Source organism: Manacus candei, unplaced genomic scaffold (genome assembly GCF_025592945.1).
Source record: "Manacus candei isolate 608988 ecotype Guabito, Panama unplaced genomic scaffold, ASM2559294v1 h1tg000028l, whole genome shotgun sequence".
In the NCBI taxonomy this organism is placed as follows: Eukaryota; Metazoa; Chordata; class Aves; order Passeriformes; family Pipridae; genus Manacus; species Manacus candei.
In genome coordinates, this window is record NW_026138076.1 from 37,178,993 (window position 1) to 37,199,186 (window position 20,194).

A 20,194-nucleotide genomic window follows, 5' to 3' on the forward strand; every position below is an offset into this window, starting at 1 on the left:
TTACATGTCTACAAAAGCCAAAAGAAGGTTTTCATTTTGGAGCCCTTCTGACAGGTACGAAATTATGCAGACATACACATGACTGTATGATCATTGCCCTAGGGAAACTGCAACAAACTAGTATTAATAACACATCTCCCTAAATAATAAGCAAAGATTTGTATATAGTGATGAAAACTTTTAAACATCACCCCATGTCCTAATGTTTTTGCTCTGCTTTTCCTTCATTTGTATTATTTTCTTCCTTTTTCTGTGCCAAGATACAGTACTTCAATACTGAAACTTGTTTTGTAGTTTGACATCTGAAGAGTCACTTTCAAACTTGAACTCCTATAAATGTTATTAGACACTGTGGGAACCAACCTGGCTTGCAAAGGAGGCCAGGTGAATCCCTAAGGTTCAGTGTTCTGTTTCATTTCTATACCTGGTCACTAACTGTGAGACCATTTGTCAGCAGCAGTCTTGAAACCTTCAAATAATTAGTTCTCGCAAAGATAGTCAGAGACTGTAAAAAGAATACAATATGGAAGACTATATCCAAAAAAAAAAAAAAAAGAAAAAAAAAAGAAAAAAGCAAAACTTAATAACCCACACTTCTGCAACGTGCCCTGCCTTATTTGGAAACAGTTGAAGGAAAGTTTGTCAGTTAAGTTTGTACCTTTTTACTCCTTTTATACTCCAATTAAAAGCACTGCAAGAGAAAGAAAAACCTTTCAGAACTGAGTTGGGATGGGAACAAAGGAAAAAACTAATTAAACTCAGCAATTAAAATTGGCTGTAAACAAAAGAGAATTGTGTGTGTGTGTGTATAGTTTTCTAATTAAATATTCTGTACAGGTCCACAGTAGACCACTTTGAAGAAATGTTAACATAAAGAGACATATTTTAAAAGCATCTTTAAAAAACTTTTATTTTTTTAAAAAATAAAAGAGTGGTAAGATTCTGCCATCATCAGATCTGTGGTGTGTTTGTTCATTTGTTTCTGGTCTCTGACCAATATTCTCAGTACTCATTTACAGCCAAGCAGAAACACAGCATTTCTAAAATCACAGCACTGCTGGAATTGAGATCTCATAACTGCATCTCAGCCTCCTACTTCTGAAGAAAGTGGTCTTTAATGACACTAGCCACTGAACTGAGTATGTCTCAATGGCAAACACAAAAAAATGGAGGACTGGGAATAACAAGAACAAACAATCCAGTAGATGAACCTTTACGTCTTAGAAATTACCTGTGGGACTTGGGAATGGTGGCTGGATTTTTTCAGCCACTAAGAGACTGGAGATGGGAAAAAGGGTCTACAAATGGTGCCAGAAGCTGAAGGATGTTTTTCAGAACTGGCTCTTCACTTGTTTGCTTGCTAACACTTATTTCAGATGTGAAGCTGGACCCAGCATCTTTTGATTTTAAAAGATTCTAGAAAGATATTCCTCTCCCATACAACTGACATGTGGCATGTTGACAGGTTCCTTCCACCCTGAATGTTTCCAGTCAAGTACTTTTTTTTTTTAAATAAGCAGTGCTTTGGTGGCTCAGCTTCTGAGTCATCCCCCTCCTTCCCCTTGCTCCCCAGTATATCAAAATTCAGTAATACAGCCCTCACTTGAAAGTGGACTTACTGGTTTCTGCTGATGCTGTTTACAGCTTAGACAAGCTGTTTCTGTGGAGAAGAGTATGGCCCATCATCTTTAAGCATTCCTGCTTGTGTTTGTACATCAAAATTCACCAAATGCACAAGATCTCAGATGAATTCAGTGGTGTACTCAATTTAGCACAACAGAACCAAAAAGTCCAAGATTTCTAAAGAACTTAACTAGAACAGGGAGAACAATATTTTTTCATTTTCGAAACTAAAAAACCATTACATATTCCACCAACTTCTTATTCCAGTTGGGGTACAAGGTTTCAGTTTTGTCAATGTTAACAATACTTCCAAATACCTATAATTTCACTATATTGATAACTTGGGGCTTTAAAAACCAACCACACAGCCAAAGAAACCTCCCCAAATCCCTTTGTCTATTTTGACCACTGAGGTAAAGGAAATAAGCATACAATCCTGACACTACTGTGATATTGATATGATCACGTTATAATCTTCCTCTTATACTTAATACAACAAATTTTAAGTCTTTAGATAAAAAACAACATCATTGTAGAAAATCCCAGTGCACCTCCTTTTATGTGATCCTTCTTGACCTAGAAGCTTAACGAAATTTGATAAATTGAACTTATTTTAAATTACATATGTAATAAAAATGAATCTAGCCTATGCCCAGGGGAAGGGGAAAGAGAGTGAGAAAAGCATAAAAAATAATCATGCTGTGATAGTAAAGTTCTTTATTATAAACTGTTGACTGTTGCATTATCGACAGATGGCATTCTACCCATGACAAGCTCCCTGCTTAAGTCCATTTCCTATATCTCCTTATGCTCCCAATTATGTGTTTTTTGAAGTGTAGAAAAGGCATTTTAGGTATTAAAAATTTGAATTTTAATTTATGTTTAGATAAGTTTAGTAAATGAAAATATTCCACTTTGATGTTTGAAACTGAGAAAGAGTGAAAAGCTCACTACTTCTTATGACATAGGAAGTCAGAGGATAACTTCAAAATGATTTGGGGGTGTTCAACTCAGGACACCATTTTATTTTTAATATTTTGTAAAATCAGCCATAAGTGAAGGATTTTAAACTCTATCTGGGAAATCACCAACACCCTATATCAGTCTCCAATTCTGTTTATATATCTACACAGCTAAAAAGTGTTAGTTTGGAATTTTGATATATTTGCATAAAACCAGGAGGATGCTAGGGGTTCAAGAATGTACTTGGCCACAGGAGAGAGAAAAAAAAAAAACTGTTCTGGAAATTGTACTTTTTAAAAGATGCGAATATGTTTTTGCTTTAATAACCACAACAAACTCAGAAAAGTGGTCAGAAATACTTAAAATCACAATACATATTTCCCACTGCATGCACCTCAGTTAAATGTGTGCAGCATGCTTAGACACAAATACCCTGATACATTTATGCACATATGAAACCATTCAGTATTTTTCATAGCTTTGGTCAACTTTAAACAGAAGTTTTAAAAGCAAGACTCAATTTTTAGCAACAAAATATTTACATACAACCAAAGTGACTATCATTACAAAATCATTAGCTTTCCAAACTAATTTTAGGAGAGGCTTTCCTGAAAATACTTAATATAGGCCAAGTATAGTGGAGGAGAATTTTGTGTGTTTGAAACAGTTGTTCAAAGTCTTTCCAATAAAACGTAAAAAAATTATGATAATTATATAACTTAACCTTTCCCATATATTTCATAGCAGCTAATAGCCAACTATACTACTAAACATCCTATGGGTGATATAATAAAAATTAATGCATGTTATTCAATTACTAATTAATTAGAAGCATTTAATGTGTTTAACTACCATACTGTGTGATAGCAGAGTGGTGATTTCAATGAATGCACTAACATTTTATTAATCACATGGCAATTATTGTAATAAATTTACACAGAAGTGGTATTATGGGACTATAATTCTAATCACCATCCTTTATTAAAATTCTTGTTAGAGTCAGACAATTATCAACAATCAAGAGGAGATACTCTGACAATTGCTTATGGTGGAAACAATACAATTCCACAAAAATCAGAATACAGGGATGATGAGGGTGCATCACCTGCCTCTCTTCAGAAGTTTCTGAGGAAGAGGTAGCTGCTGGTAGTGACAGTGGCTGTGAAATAGCTGTCTCCTGCTCCTGCAAGGACAGGAACGAGTCTGAGCAGAACGAGTCTCCCAATAATTACATGTTGCCATTGCTACCATGCTGGGCCCACAAGACGATGACCCCCAAGCCCACAAGACTATGACCCCACAAGACTATGACCCCAACTCTCTACAACAGCTTTATTTGCTTCATGCCCCTGATATAAAGGACAACAAAAAAGGTCCTAGAAGGACTAGGTCAGTACCTCTTCAGTACCATGTCAGCAAAAAAATCTGTAATAACCAAAAATTATGACTTAAAGTAACTCTTATTTTGATAGCAAACTGTTCATTTGTTATTTTGCTCCTTTAAGGTGACCAAAACAATAGATCTGGCCACAGAGTTGTGATTTTATCTTGCTTTAGAGATGGCAGGTTCCAACAGAAAAACTACAGTGCTTTTAATCAACATGAGGGTTATATAGGTTATGCTACAGCTCCACACAAAGCTTTCACATAAATAAATGCAATCATATTTATGCAGCCATTCCCATGGTCCTAAAATGAAATTGTTTGCAAAGATCACTATTTCTCTGCTGAAGAGTCTGACGGGACAGGGTCAAGTTTTGCCAGCTTGATGGCCCTCACTTAGTTGCAAGAACTGGATGAGTTTGGTTCAGGTAGATTCTGCAACACACAGGAGGGAGCTAAACATAAAAGAGTCATTTGAAGGGACACAAGCAGAGCCCAGCAGGTGTGTACCATGTTCTTCCAGAGATGAGTAATAAGTACACATGGGTACAATCTACACATGTAATTTGTTATCAGCCTGTTTTGTCTCCCATGCATCCCAGTCTCATAATGTACAATTAACTAAAACTTCCAAGATTTCTGCATCATAAACTACTAGAATACCATACTATGCAAAAAACCCTTAAAAACTCATAGTAGCCTGATACCTCGTGGTGTAACAACTATGGGTTGGTAGGTTTTCACCAAAGTTAATCAAGGCACAACAGCATGGAACTGGTGTAAGCTATAGAAGAGTGATACTCTCTTTCAAAATACAGTAGTCCAGGAACTTGAAGCACTCTGGAGAACAATTTTAGAAGGTGGAACCACACAGAAAATTAATTTTAAGCCCAGAGGTGGAGGGAGGCTGAAGCAACCTACATTAGTGTTCTAGAATTCCTCCAGTAGAAACAAATAGCCTAATTTGCTAAAATCAAAGTTCAGGATAGCAAACAACTTGCAATTCATGCAGCTGAAAGTCAAAAGACAAAAAGCCTTGATGAAGTTTTACAATCACAAATTTATCAACTAACAAACAAAATGTTATGAGAAATATCTGTGTAGTTGTGTATGGTTTCCAGAAGAGGACATAATGCACACCATTAAAGAGATTCTAAAACTATACTAAGCAGTTTGCATAAAGCAGGTAATTTTAAATCAAGACACTAATATAGCAAGTTTAGTTTCAAATATGGTAATCCAATTTTCCCTCTCCTACACCCATGAAAAATAAAATACAATACTGCTAGGAATATGCATACAAGAATGCCATTGTACCATAATGATACATTCAGTAACCACTTATATTTCAGTATTATTTTGTGGTAAGCATTTAAAAAATATCAGTATATGACATGTCTTCTCTCTGTATAAAGCTTATTAAAAGAGAGCAAAATCTTTGCCTGTAGATTCACAGCAAAAATAGGTTACAAAAGAAATACCAAATTATTTACTTGTGCTAAGAAACAAAGGCTGATTCAGAAAAATAATTTACATCATACATACTTAAAATATTGTAATAAACATCTATTTCAAGAAGATACTGATATTTATCTAAAGTACACTCTAAGTTTCTTATTTTTAAATTTACTGAATCTGTTTGCATTCACAAATTTCTCTGTTGTCAGTGAGCAGATGCAACATACTTTTAATAATAAAACCCCCACATTTTAAACCTATGCTATATTTCCTCTGTACTGAAGCAAATTACCTAACCCTTAGCTACACAGCAGCTGGGATTTACTTTTCTAAACAGAAATTTTATGCTGGCACCATCAGTTCTGCTTCATTTGTGATAGACCCACAGATTTTATTTTCCTCCTATGAAAACAAATGGAAATGGAACACCTGGTAGCTGTCATTTCAAAACAATGTATTGCAGTCCATGGCACCCTCCACACCTAGGGACTTCTTGCATAATGACATGAGAATTCTTCCCTTCTAGCCTTCTCCTCCTCTTCCAAGAGCTTTGTAATAGTCTGCTGCTCATAATTTTATACAAATACTAGGCCATTATTGCCCCACTATTAAGCCATCCTGATTTTTCATCCATTAACAAACGCAATAGAAAAATTATTCCATTGAGTCAGATGTTTGCAATTCTTGAAAAAATTTGTCTCCTATGCCCCTCAATTTTTGTGCTTATAAAGTTTGCAAAAACTACTTAAGAACATACTCCTACATACAACTTTTTAGCTCAAAAAAAACCCAAACCCAAAACTTAAAAATACACAAGGCATCCCTGGTCACAGAATAAAAGATAAATTCTCTAGAACTTAAGCTACTGTTCGACAGTACACTTTATGTAATTTTTTTACTTTCTTGGAGTCTTCACTTTGGAATTCTTTTCCTTTGTCTCTCTTTCTATTCCCCCCTCTGCCCCTCTTTGAAAGAGTTCATCACTGGAATCAACAGCAGCAAATGGCAGTTTTTTTACATTGGTAATAGATCACTCTGCTGCTGGCTAGTAACAGAAACCTGTCATCCTTTATGTGCTCCAGGTCTGAGCAAAATAGCAGATAACACCCTCATAAAATTTTATTAGTTATTAAAAAAAACACATTAAATCTTTCATTCATAAGGAAGTATCATTAAATCACTGAACTCAATATGACTAAGCAAGAAAGAATAAGTATCGTGGATTCTGACTCCATTTGTAAAAAAATCCAAAAATCAACCATAAATGGACAGTGTTTTATTTTTGAGAGGATCTCAATCTATACTTTAAATACTCTCATGCTATATGTCCTAGGAATTTAAAACACCAAAGCATTTTCAGCGTCCCCTCTCTCTCCAAGCTTTGCACAAAATAAAACAATCTTGAATATACAAAAAAACCCCCAAACCAACAAAAACCCTCAAACTATATTTCTTCGTTTGTAACCTTTATAAAATACCATTAAGAAAATAAAGAGATGGCAGCATTTCTAAAAGTATCAATATAACAGCCAACAACAATAAATGCTTATAGTGAGATCTGTAATTGCTATATCCATTAGTTCTCCTTTCCTACAGCCAAACTTTGGATCAGTTAAACACCAATACCTGCAGCAGTTTGATCATTTACTATGAGAATTACAGAGACACATATCTTCAAAGGTACTGCAGAAACACAGTTAGCTGGCTTGGTTAAAAAAAAAAAAAAAGATGAAAAAGTAGCATCAGAGAGCTCTTCTGTATTTTCCCATTATTCTTGGACTATATCCCTTTCTGCTCAGGTAAACCAGCAAGAATACACAACACATGCAAATACTCACACAGACTACAAAATCGTAGACAAATTTGCCTAAGTCACTCAATGTAAAATCAGGACTCAGAAACAGGGGAAGTACATACTAACTGGAGCAAGATATTTATGAGAACTGAAAAACATAAGGTTTTTTCCTTTTTTTCTCTAGTTGTGTCTAACTTGCTACAATGCAAAAACACACAATAGATTTAAAATTCTCTTTAATAGGACTGTTATGATTACTGAAGCAGAACATTTAACTGTTTTACTAAGTTATAGCTAAATAAATTAAAAATACATTGAACAACATAAGGATTCATGCTAACCTGAGAGAATAGCACAGTTCACATGTGCAGAAAATCGCCACAAAATAAACGAGAAAGAAAATTTACAGCAACTGAAAAGTAACATGCCTGTGCAGAGCAGTACGAATAAGCTTTCCAGTTCTGCTCAGATTTGTAAGTCACTGAAAACTAGGTGACCTTCACAGGTTCCTTTCCAAGTTAATTTTACTGCGATTCTAGGAAGCTCTCCAACCAGAAGCCATAAGAACATCAAGGAAAAAAATGGGCAGATAGTACATGGACCTTAACAGTGAAAAATGCTGAGATGAACTGTAGAGTGCTCAAAGACAAATTCCTTCACCAGGCTTTTAGGGGTAACTGCAAACACATCTGGAAGGTACTCTCCTGTGATCTTTTGAAAGATATCAGCAGCTCTAATTGTTAAATGCAATTTAAAAGTAACAAATTTATATTCCTTTGTTCAGTACTAGTACAATACAATCCGTCATTAAAGTCTACAATGAAATCCTACATCACATGAATGGATCCTCCAGCATGAATTTGAATTCCTAGTCCTCATTGTTTTATACATTCTCTCAATGATATTTCCCCCACATGGAAAGAGATAATATCTTAAAATGTGTTTGCACAGTGCCAAGAACAAATCACAGTACAAAAAATAATCAGACCTCAAAAATCAGAATCATCATCTAAATTCACTCTTACACTGAGAGGCATCATCAATGTGAGTCACTCCAGTGCAACACCACTCTAATGTTCCCTCCAATGCTCTTTTCTTGCTCTGATGCTAATGCAATTAGCATCTAACACAATAAATGTTTCATCCACTGCTGGATTTCAAACTCCTCTCTCCCCTGCCTTTGGTATGTATGATTTCCTTATTCTAAAATGCAATAGGCACAAACGAGGAAATCCTGCTTCTCCTAACTCATTGCTCGGTTCCGTGATGAATACCTGAACAACACTTACCCTTGAGAACACCTCTGTCAGGCACAGAAGAAGCATTCATCTACCTGATTCTCTGACAAACAAAGTTTGTTAAGTTTAATAAAATTCTCCAACACATGTATCCATCTTTCTTTAGCAGGCTGCTTTGACTAACATTTTAATGTTAATCTAGTGTTTCTCTCATTTGTTTCACGCCACTGTTATTTTTAAGTGGCAACATTTCCTATGGGACAGTGGTACAAGAGGTGGTGTTTGGTTATATTATGGCAGCACTTTAATTTCAAACAAAGAAGAGAGAGGGTAGAAAATACATAAAGAAGGTTACACTAAAAATTCTAAACTAAAAATATCTACGGCTCATGAATAGATACATGACCTGACAAGACATTTATCAGCACTTATGAAGATTGAGTAACATGGCTGGGATTACCCTCTTCTGCACAGTTAAGACTTTGGAAAAAAGAAGAACAAAAAAATATTTTTTTATTTCAAATTACTTCTGTTCTGTGCCACAATCATTATTTAGCTTGGTACAATATAACTTGTATTTTTAATGAGAAAAAAAAAGAGATGATAAGTTGGAAAATATTTAGTCATGCTATATACAATCATTCATGAAAAATTTAAGTGTATGTTATCAATAAAACCCATAGCAAGTATTGAAGTTACTTGCATTATAGCAACATAGCCTTCATTTCACAGATAGCTAAACATCTCTTTTTCACACTCTTTTTGTAGAGCTCTCAGTATGGATTTTGTTCTTAAAGTAGTAATCTGATTCACTGCCAACCTCATTAGTAATTTATTATAAATGTTCCTTTTCTAAAGAATCCTGATTTCTCCATCAGATTAAATGAAATGTATATAACCTTGATTAAGCTTTCATTACATGCTTATGAATGACTATTTTGATTATAGGATGAGAATTAGAGAATATCACATGATCCGTAGGCTAGAGATAAGAGTTTATTAGAAATTAAGAACTCTCTTCATCTGTCATTGATCTGGTATAAGTAATTGACTTTATCTCTACTACTATTTAACCATCTGTAATAATGTTTGTCTGTTTCATATTCACAAATTTGCTTTCATCTAACCCTTTGCTTCACATAATTTGGAGACACTTCTTACAAGTGATTTCCTCCCCCAGGCCTATAAACTATTAGAATTGACAAAGTATCTTTAAAATAAAGGAAAAAAAAAATTAATTTTGTGCTTGAATGGAAAATGTAAAAATTCAAATAAATGTATCAAATAATTTTCCAAGTTAAACACATCCTCAAAGGTGCCTTGTTTAAGAATAGGATTAGGAGAGGATTCATCAACTCAATCAAACTAATACTTTAATGCTTCTCTGAAACTCTAGTACCTTGGCTAAAATCCTCTGAGAGCAGACACCTCTGTTTTCCTTTATTTAGACGTGTCAAGCATTAATTCAATCCAATGATATGCCATGGAATTTATTATGTTCATAAAGCATTATTTAATAAAAATATTTGATCAGTGGGATCACACCCATCACATACAGACTTTAGGCTTCAGTCCTTAAATGGAGATAAATAAGATGCAGGAGAACAATGTGGTTTGCAAAATGCTGTTTGCACAGCAGTTTACATTGCTATCTTCAAGCAGAACAAGGTTGACAGGTACCAACCTGTGAAGCACTCTGAGACTGAAGTTTATTTTTATTTCCATGTTGCAATATGTCTTGATGAATAAAAATAATGTTTTCTAAGCTCACAATTCGTATGTGCCAATTTATTTTGAAACAGGTCTGAAATGAAATAATTGCGTGATTTACCTTCTAAATTATAATTTTCAACTTTGCATGATGGAGTCCTTTTACAAACACACGGTATTTGTGATACAGGGAATATTTATGTGCACACATACGCATATACATGCACTCTCCTCCCTTCAAAGAAACAGGCTGGCACTAGGGGACGGACAGACCAAAGCTGAGCACAAATGACAGCATGAAAGAATCTCATATTGGAAAGTCTCACATAATTAAAAAAGAATTAGAAACTTCCTTCACATCCCTTCAAGTGAAGGACAGTTTTATGGCTCCTCATACTTTTCTGTCCTTGACCTTTTGTTGCAGTCACTAATGGAGCTTTACCTGCCAGAAGCTGGCATTGCATTGCTGTCTCTAACGGAGTCACATAGATTTATATCTGACCTCCTGCTCTTCAGTTTTTTCCCCTGTTCTGGGTTTTAATTATCACTCCCACACTCGCAATTGGAAAATTCAGTCTTTCTCCATCACCACTGCTTGTACATTATTTCTCCATGTTTACAGCTCAAGCATAAATTTTATAAACATCCTGCCACCCAACTACTGCATTGTTAAAACACCACTGCAGTATGGATAGTGAGATAAAAAGGAACACTGCATAGAGTGTTTATCTGCTAGCATTTTTTTAAGAAATAAAAAAGAATCTGCAGAAACCAAATCCGAAGAATAAATATTTTAATCCCATTCATCAACAAACTTCAAATTAAATAAAATTATGTAAAAAATGTTTTTGGTTTTTGTTTTTCTTCCTGCAAAACATACTAATCATCTGATCATTCCTTTAGTTGCATGGCCTACTATTCAAGTAATTAGACCTCCCTGCTTTTAAAAACATTGCATTTCAACTTCTTCTGTTCTAAAAGAACTGTAAAGAAAGACTTGCCCTCAGTTATTATGTGTCTGGATCTTCATCTTCCTCCTACTGCTTAAGCTACTAGGTGTTCCCAAAACATTAATAATATGTATTAGACTCTTGGATGTTTAAATGATTGGCAGTGCTACTTTAAAAGCATTCCTCCTAGACCAAACTTCATCTTTCCAAAGCTGATAACTTCAATATCAGATCTTTTGAGAGACAATCCACATTACATGCACCAGGATTGGTGTTTTCTGCCTCCATTTTCTGTGCTCATATAAATAACCAGAGAATTATTACATGCATGAAGAATACAAAATTCATTTAATAATTAATAATAATAATAATAATAATAATAATAATAATAATAATAATAATAATAATAATAATAATAATAATAATAATAATAATAATTCCAAATCATATTTTATACTACTGCAGTGCCAAATGTGGTTTCTGTGGTGTAAATAATAGAAGTAAATAAATAACATCTATAAGCCTTGCTTGTGTGTGGTAAATTTTTTGCAAGATATTTGATAATTGCTAAAGAATTTGTAGCTTGAATGCAAACAGTAGAAGAAGCACCACTTGCTTTCCTCCCAGCAAAGGAGAAACTTTTGCGTTCAGTTCAAATCCTTCTCTAGAGGTTACCTTCTATTCTATTCTGCCTTTTTCTTTGAAATCTATTCACAAAATGGGGCAAAACATAATGAAATAAAGACCCCTTTCCAAAACTGTGCTGAAGGAATGCCATTTTCAAGAGTTCTTATGCTTAACACACTACTGTCAGCACATTTCACAGTAGATTAAAAGGACTTGTGAAAATGCAATTATAGGGTTTTTTTATAATAAAAGAGAGCACTGTTTGGATGCAAGACGTGCCACACACTAAAAGACTGCAGTGTAGCTTGGTACCACTGGATGTTTACTAGCTCACTAGAAGGCAATGCCAAGAATTGCACCAAGTCCTATATCTGTGTCAGGGTTTGTAGGATATATTGTGGTGACACACCCAGGCCTCCCCTCCCCAAGGAAAAGGTATGACAAGGAAGTTGTAGAAACGCCAACAGCACGGGGAAGGGATCCTGATCAGCTTCATATGAGCTGGGGTCTGGCTACAAGCCAAACACATGCTCGAACACGTCCTCCAGGAAACTAAAATAAGTATCTTCAACTTTCACCATTATTGCCCAATAAACTATTCCTTTTATTACACATACCTTCCAGCTAATGGTGTGCAAAAACACGGCTTCGCACTTCAAATAGGAGAGTTTAAATCTGTTTAATAGCCTTTGAAACTTTATGAGAGGTATTAACTCAGAAAGTACTTACAAAGTTTTAAATTCTTACAAAGTTGGGTACAACTGAGGCAAAATAAAAAACTTTGACCAGTCAGTATATTTGTTGCTGGTTGTTTGGTTTTTTTTTACAATTACTTGAATTTTTTAAAAGCCGCCTATAGAATTTGCAGCCCTGTAATCCCAGGCTATCACACTAGCAATGCTTTATACTTATGGACTGTAAGGCCAGGAGGACAGAGTGTTTTTACAGTGAGTGTTTAGGCAACTACTACTACGATTTCAGTATATTGAAGCAAATATGTGCAGTATGAAAAGAAAATATAATTAATGAAGTTTCTTCACTGGTAAATCCCAAATAATCTACTATTGGTGCAGATCTGTAAGTATGGCATAGTCAAAGCTAGATACTTCAGAATCAAATTATGTTTTGGGGAGAGAAGTTCACATTATGCAAATGGAAGGTAAAAAGACACAGTGCCTGCAAGAAAATTAAGAAGTAGATCTTCTCTCTTCTTTGGATAGTACATCTTGGCCAATTGTCAAATAAAGTAAACAGTATGGATGATGGTTATCTCTTAAGAGCTAAGATAACATCCTAAAGTATTATGGCTCCATTTCTAGCTCTGCTATAAATTTCTGTTCCTGCCTTAGAATGGACAGTTTAGTGCTTCAATCCCAACTCAACAGAAATCCAAAGAGTGTGTGCACTTTGGTGTAGCTTTAGTTTCTACAAAATTAATCCAGACTATAAATATATTAAATATATATTTATATATATATAAATTACAGACCCGATTTCTCAAAGACCTCTCCTACCTCTCTGGCCTCTAAAGGGCCCAGGGAGCAAGGATACATGAACACCCTCAACCCATCTTACTATTCTTACATACATAACTAACAATTTTCCTAGAGAAAAACAAACACTCGACAGATATCTACGAGACAGAGAAACACTGCTGTTTCAAATATAGAAAGCTGCAGCTGTTAAAAAAATAAACAAACAGAGAAGATAAAATATTTTAATAACAACTAAATAGAGGATCTAGACATAGATGTGGGATCAATGGTGCCTATTTGTTCTAATCACTCAGATTTCTTTTATTCAGAGAAGAAAAAAAAAGCCCTACAAATTATGGGAACTTGCTTAGGCTGCACCAAGGCACAATACTTACAAAAGAAAATAACCACTTGAGTGAGGTTCTCCATTTTCCTATATTTTCTTAGGTAAATATTTGGATTATCAGTGTTCAGACAGACTGGACAGTTTTGCAGATTTCCAGTGGCCAAATAAAAGTTATTTTGTCTTCTACTTAACATGAACTTAACATCTTTAATCATCAAATAAAAAGAATACATTAAAAAAATAGGCCATTAAGTCTTCTACTTACATGAAACTTCTGAGTTAATGATCACCATAAAGACCTTAAAAAGTATATAAATATAATTTATAAATATATAAAGCCTTCATAGACACAGTCAAGGAAGTTATGTGCTCCTCTTTCCAGCAGTACTTTTTCCATTTAATATAGAGAACAGCACTCCTTGGTACATTCATGGTACATTAAAACTGGATAAACTGTGATAATCACTTTGAATACTCCTAAGGCAGTCTTCAGGGTCACTGGACCTTAGACTTTGTCGGAAGACTTCTGTCTAAAAAACCAGATTTTTCTTTTGCTTTCTGTTTAACTGGACGCTTGTAAAATATTTAATATCACAAGTCACTTAAAAAGATGTAAAAATCTCTGAAACTACTCATGTTCTTGATCTGAGACATTTTATTACATTTAATAAGCAATATGATGTCACTAGTAAATCATGCCAGGAAGTTTAACAACAAAATCAAAGTAACTCTGCTTGAAAGATGAATCACAACCAGTGACAAACAATAAGTAAAACTGATGGTAACAGAATTTCACCTGGTGTAGATGGAAAGCAGCCTACTCCACTAGTAGCTGGATGAATGTTAAAGTTTCATCAGACTTCTACAAGTAGTCATTAAATGAAGAAGCCATTAATTAAATCTGCAAATGATGCATTATGTGGGAAGATAGTTAAGTGCTAGACCGATGAAAAGAAAAAGTGGGACTATGTTAATAAGAATTATCAAATTGAGAATAAAAAAGTGCTACTTAGAACCTCTAAGCACCATAAAGCTAAACTTTATGTATATTAAAGGCATTAGATTTATGTTTCTATATAAATGCAAAATAGCACTAACAATGCACTGAAAGACCTAAGATTGAAAATAGAACCAATAGCTAACCACCCCCCTCCCAAATATTGAAAACTGCAAAATCTGCAAAAGCAATTCCAAAACCAGAAGTAGAGTGAAGCTTCATAGAAGCTTCAAAAGACTGCTTCTTTTGTTCATAGCATGGAATATATTGACAAGTTTCCCTACAAAATATGGTTGTATTTCACAAGCTGCCTAAAGGACAAAAGTTTAGAAAAACTTGGGCTGCTCTCCTCTAACTTCACCTCTAACTGATTCAGACCAACTAATTTGTGATTACAAGTCTCTGGGGGTATCTCAAGGCCCATAGAATAAAGTCAAACAAAAACAGACAGCGTAGACCAGTAGTTTAACCCTCAAATTCCTACATTCAGCAGAAATTCATATAGTTATCATCAGTTAATCAAGCTTCAATAAAACTGTGCTGCTGCTTATGCTGCCCTACTGAATAGGATTCCGCTGGTATTTCTTTATGAGAATAAAGTGAAGTATTCTGATACATGGATAGGCTCCATATATCTCTATACAATCTACAGATCTAATATCAACAAGCATGAATCAAAATTGCTGTCTTTTCCTATGGGAAATCAGTTAAGTGTTTGGTTTTGTTCTGTACAGAATACAAAATACTGGATCTAGGTAAACAAATTACTGTAACACAGAAAATGATTCTCGGTTTGTCTTTTTATAGTGGGCTTTTCATTGTAGCTTTTTTCCCCTTGTTTTAAAGCAGAAGTAAAGATTTATTTCCTTTTATTTTATGTTATGTTAGTATTGCTGTCTCTTTTATGGTGTAACCCTGATTTTATAGTGTTTTTATACATAAACATTACTATGCTGTGACTCAGGAATAGCATCCAGATCTTCACCAATCCCCCACAGTCCCTTACATAAAGTTGCATATTTTATCCAATCTTACTTGCCATTCATGCCCACCCACGAGACACATTACTCACATCCAAAGATTATAGCATTGTTATGCTGATGATACCTAGATTTATTTCGCTATTAAACATTAATGATGCAGTATCCTGGCATAAATTTAGAGTGCATTTTTAGATGTAAAAACTTGAAGATAGCATGAAATATATCAGTTTTTCTGCAAAATAAATTTTATACTGTTAGTTAAATGCTACAATTTTACCCTGTCTCTTCCAAATAATTAACCAAAAAATCACATTTATGACTATATTTTCAGCTAGTCCTGGTTACACTGTAAATCAGTAGAGAAAAATAACTGAAAATACTTTATAGGAATTAATACTTCTGTAAAGATGATAAATAAATTACTTATATACCTTCTATAGTTGAAGCTTGCTCTCCTATTGGCCCATTTGCTCATATCCTTTCACAACAGAATTAGACTTTTAGAAGATGCTGACACGTTTGCAGTACTCGTTCTTTAAAAAACAAGACAAAATACCTTTTTTGTTTTTTCCTGAGACAATTTTCACAATTTCTTTAAATTTGAAAACTCCGACTTGTTCAGACACCCAGAGGACAAACCACTGTAGTACTTATCAATCCTCCACTACTGAGTAAAGCAAGAGAGACAGAAGACATGTAGAACAGCCCAGGCTGGTTTTGGATACTACAAGCACTGTCAATAGGGGCACTTAGTAAGATGATTCACGTCATCGATCATTCAGCACAATTTAAACAATCTGCTGCCTTAGCAAAATGGTTTGCTTGCAGCTTGCAGTTCCCCTTTCACAAAGCAGCTCATGTTCCCCACCATGGGATCTGTATTACACTGAAAAAGTAGAGATCCTTGAAAAAGAAACAGAAAACTATGAGGGCAACTGAAGAAAGATAAATAGGACATTGCTGCCTCCCACAGCAATTCACATTTTCTTTATCCCCAACAACTCTGTTGCAGAGGTCAAGTTTGGAGTCACTACTTGTTCTAATGAAACAAGACACTTTTTGATGGATAGTATTTCAAGCAAATGCTACACTTCTCACTAACCTGGCTGTTACATTAAGATACGTAGAACAATAAAATATTTTTGAAATGCACAGTTAGAAATAATCTTCTTTCTCATAATAGACCTTACTTTCCTTGGGACCAAATCCTCTGCAGTTCTCTATATAATATCCTCTTGAAAGCCAGAGGGCAATAATACGTAAGAGCTGGCATTAGGCTTTACAGTGCTTGCATTTTACTGAAATAGTAGTATCAGAGTAGTCAAGGAAGGTGCAGTCTGAGTTGTGCATCTTTGGAGACATTGAATCTTTCTAGACTTCCAAGAGGAAAAAAGAAACCCAAAAAAGCACCACAGCATGGCTTGCAAAATTGAACTTAGCAACATGACAGCTTTACAAAGTAACCCAAAAACATGTCTATCTGCAATCAGAAAGTACTTAGTTAACATGCTGGTTTATTTTCCTGATAAGTTACCAAAAGAAAATAGCACATTCTGACATCAAATCCATCAGAAGAGCAAAAGATCAGTTTAATTCAACTGATCTATCATCCATAACAGAAAACAGCAGGACTCACTGATTACATGCAAATTTGGAACTTTGGAGTTGTATTTCACTTTTTCATTTAAGTCTGATTATTTAGAAGCTCAACCTTGCTATGAAATAGTAGGTTATGGCAGCCCACAGGGAAAATGAGTCACATTACATACCAAGAATGATGAATTTGGGAACATCACATGGCTCATGGGGTAGGTTGCTGTCCAGCTGGCCCATATTCTGTGATGCATTAATCAGAATCGAATCAACTACAGTAGAAGTTAATCCTATCATAACGTGGTAAAGCAGCACATGCTACATTATGGTTCCATGTCATGCTCCCATACACCTTCAGTAAAATAATACCACACACAAAAATGCAACTCTTTTATACACCATTATAGAATCCTCCACACTTGTAGATGTGATTCATGCTAAATCAAGGGATGGGTGTCACAGATGTCAAGGGAACTTTCAGGGGAATAATGCTAAAGTTCTTATAGGAGAAAAATGTGCGGGTTTTTCTTTTGCTTTGCTATGAAACAGCTTATTCAGTAATCAAAAGTTTCAAAATTAAGCATCAAAACCCACATAGGCAATAATCTTAGTCAGAGTAAATTCTATTTTTAGAAACCTTCTCTCATTTTTTTCTGATAGCAGATGAATTCTCTTAGAAATTAGTAATAAATTGATCTAATCTCGGCACCATGGAACGTACTTTCAGATTAAAATCCTCCAGATTTATTAGAAAATAAATATTTTACCTTTGAGGCAGAAAATAACTAACTGTTTTGCAAAGTATTCAAGATGTAATCCCTGTCCCCTCTAAAAAAAATAACCAAACAGTAGAAAAATCATTTCCCAAAAACTTATTAGGTTAAAGCATGTGAATCTCTGAAAAATATTCCAGTTTGTTCCAGAAGGAACAAAAAGAATAATCTTAATCTTTCTATTCCCGGATTGTTGAAACTACTTTTTCAGAATTCAGAGTTTATTTGGTTTTGTTCTGAAGAAAGTTCCAATTTGTTCAAGCAACCTGGCACAGGAACAGCTATATTAATTCATTTCTATAATAAATATATCACTTAGAAAATTCAGTAATTCTCTCTTCTCACAGTATGGGCATTTAGAGACAATCTTAGCAGACAGTGGGGGAAGTATTGGATACAGTCCCATGCCATACACTAAACAGCAGACCAGTTTCTGAGACCATACATTTCATGGTTTAATAGCAGCATACAAACTGAAGAGCATTTAAACTACGCCAATTTATGATCCACTACAAATCTCACTGTATTGCTTTTTCAAGCTAGGTAAAGACAGATAAGGGTTTTAAAATTGCCTGTTTAAACTGTTCATAACAAGCTGATTAGCTAATGGCTTTTGCATTATGAACACTCATTTTTACTTTGAAATGTTGACACAAAGCCATCACACTTGTTACCTCTACTAAACTGATAGTATTGCAGTATGCCAAATTTAAATATTTTATGCAAATATTAACAAAAAAGGCTGGTATCTTTTCCCAATAAAGACTAATTCTTGACATTCAGGAAATTCAAAGAACTTCAATAAAAGGCAAATAAGGAAACCAAGGTAAAGAAAGGAAAAACGACCACAGTGAGATCCTACAGAACATCAGTGGAAGCATCAGGTCAGAAAACAGGTTTCCTGGTCATTAAATTCAAGATTCTCAGTGCTAAATCATGCTGTGGTGGAAGAAGAAAACAGATAGGTAAAGCAGAAATTCCAGAGCAATCCTTAAAATACTAAGTGACATTACAGTTACATATACAAAATAACATAACAATGACAATAAAAAAGCAGAAATACCAATAATAAAATATACTCAGTTCATCTCTCCCTTCAGAGGAGTAAAATATATTACAGCATTTTATCTTCAACAAATACCTAATTAACAAGTAGAACTACTACTGCAATTTTTTCAAATGCTATGACTTGATTTGAGTGGTAAATCTGCACAAATGGTAAAATGGAAATTTTCATGTATGTTATGCTTTGATAATAGCACCTACAACCCAAGTGTGGACTATTTATGTTTGTATATGCTAATTCAGACTTCTGTATCATTTTGAGATGAGGAGAAATACTCTTGATACGACTGAATTTCAACTGCAGCATCCAATGAAAGTTCTTCCTTGTTCTGATACTTTTCCTTCCTTATTTATTCTTCCTTATTGCAAACAATATTGTGCATGCATTTTTTTCTTTGCCTGGTGGGGTGCAAATGTTGTATTTTTTAAGCACCCCGCTTTTCATTGTGGTGTGCAAATGTTTGCATTTCTCAGAAGGAATTTCTCAGGTCACTATCCCATACCTTCAACAACTGCCCATAACAGAAAAGGACTTAATTCTCTAAGGTATATACAAATAGATTACATCATCAAGAACATGGGTTGTCAAGAGCTAGTGTGTCACTAGTTGCAACCCTCAGTGATACTTGACATTTGCAGCATGGCCCTCTAGGACAGTGCTTGCAGCATTCCCTCTCAAGGAAGGTCTGTAACTAGCATGAGACATGTTCTCTGAGGACCCAGTATACCAGGGTGTTTCTCCAATGCTGCCACATATGAGAGTATTCTGCTTTTGACAATCCACCAGAAAAAAACCTATGACTCCAGGGTTCCTGTGACTCCTTGGCACCCTGGCTCTTGACCCCGCCCATGGAGCACCTTTATGTGCTACCACTGACAGTCACAGTCCACAGACTATGGGCAAAGCTGAGCATCAGCTTGCTTCAGCCTCAGTTCTCCCTCTCACAACTCAAGGTACAAGGTGGAGTATTTCACCATAACTAACCTGCTGCTGCAGGGGAAGCTGCACTGAAAGAGAAGTCAGTGGGTTCTTACATCCCTCCACCCACTTATGCCCACTCTAAAGATCAGGATGCTGCAGGACAAGATGGTGCAGATGGGCTGCCCTCACTGTGTCAACTGACTCACACGGTGGCTCCACAGTCACTATATTCAATGCTACACAGACAGAAGAAACCACTTCAAACATCTTGCTGTTGGAGTGCTGTATGTAGT

The 20,194-nt window shown here is 35.1% G+C and overlaps 1 protein-coding gene across 3 annotated transcripts in view; it reads right to left on the reverse strand.

Moving 5' to 3' along the window:
- Positions 1–20,194, reverse strand: part of CCSER1 (coiled-coil serine rich protein 1) — a 655,853-nt gene that overhangs the window by 203,103 nt on the left and 432,556 nt on the right. The window lies entirely within an intron of this gene.